The 1,167-nt window shown below is 42.3% G+C and overlaps 1 long non-coding RNA gene across 1 annotated transcript; it reads right to left on the reverse strand.

The window, feature by feature from the left end:
• Positions 1–114: 114 nt before the first annotated feature.
• LOC106943222 (uncharacterized) lies at positions 115–921 on the reverse strand. The gene is made up of 2 exons (XR_001423858.1): positions 792–921; positions 115–344 (listed from the first exon to the last, which is right to left on the reverse strand). It is a non-coding gene; the product is annotated as an uncharacterized LOC106943222 (long non-coding RNA).
• Positions 922–1,167: the final 246 nt, after the last annotated feature.

A 1,167-nucleotide genomic window follows, 5' to 3' on the forward strand; every position in this document is an offset into this window, starting at 1 on the left:
CAATCGTTTCTCAATAACCAAGAGCCCAGAGTAACAACAGAGTATTAACTCTGTCAATCATGCATGTGTACACACCGCCTGTAACCTAAAGTTACAGGAAAACTAATTCTGCTGTTCACTAGCGGTGGAGCGAGGACTGCAGTGCAGCACAGCGACGGTCTGTGGTTTTCTCTGCAGCTTTAAGCAGGTGAATCTCCAGTGTTTTCTTCAATGAGGCGATTAGACTCAGGAATCAGGTGAGGATCTCAGTTGTCTTGGAGAGGTGGAAGGAGGATCTGGACGGTTGGAGAATTTGTTCCAGAGTTTGCTGAGAAGAGTACAGCTTCTTTCTGGTCTTGACGTTTCTGGGGACAGAAATGTTAAAATTATTAAGTCAGTTAATAATATCATTGCAAACTAGATCTTCTACATCAGGACACTTCTGGTTCTGAAGGAGAAGCAACACATTTAAACCCTTTTTGTTAATGTTATAAAATACATTGACTAATCTTTAGATTTTTAAAACGTGAATCAAGGACTGATTTCCTCTAATGAGGCCGTTTACTAGTCTGGCATTACGACTCCATGCTTAATTAAGATTCAAACATAAAAACCTTAAAATAAACCTTGTTTACGGTGCTGGACTAACTTCTATAAACACATGAAAATCTGAAAATGCTGAACCAAACATCTCTGAGATCAGATCCGTTCTAACATGCTGTCAGAAAAAACTGATACATTTAAACACCAAACCAACAGGCTGGAGGCAGTTAGGAGGTAATATTTATGGTGTAATAAATAGATGGACTTACCTTCTTTAGATAGCACAATAATCCAACGGCAGCAGAAGCAGCAATGATGGCAAGAATAACAAGAGCAGTAGAAACAGCAGGAGAAGCAGCAGGAGCAGCAGCAGGAGCAGCAGCAGTAGAAACAGCAGGAGAAGCAGCAGGAGAAGCAGCAGGAGCAGCAGCAGGAGCAGCAGCAGGAGAAGCAGCAGGAGCAGCAGCAGGAGTAGCAGCAGGAGCAGCAGCAGGAGCAGCATCTGTGGTATCCGTATTTTGGTCTGAAAAGATAAAACGAGAGTGTGAGGGATTTACCCCCTCCCTAAGAGGTGCTGTTTTTCATATTCTGGGTTATTTGGGTGAATGTATTGTTTTGGGGGGTGGTTTGATTTGTTTTAATCAT

Source organism: Poecilia latipinna, unplaced genomic scaffold, assembly GCF_001443285.1.
Source record: "Poecilia latipinna isolate Pla-1442-1.1 unplaced genomic scaffold, P_latipinna-1.0 Scaffold5003, whole genome shotgun sequence".
NCBI classification, from domain to species: Eukaryota; Metazoa; Chordata; class Actinopteri; order Cyprinodontiformes; family Poeciliidae; genus Poecilia; species Poecilia latipinna.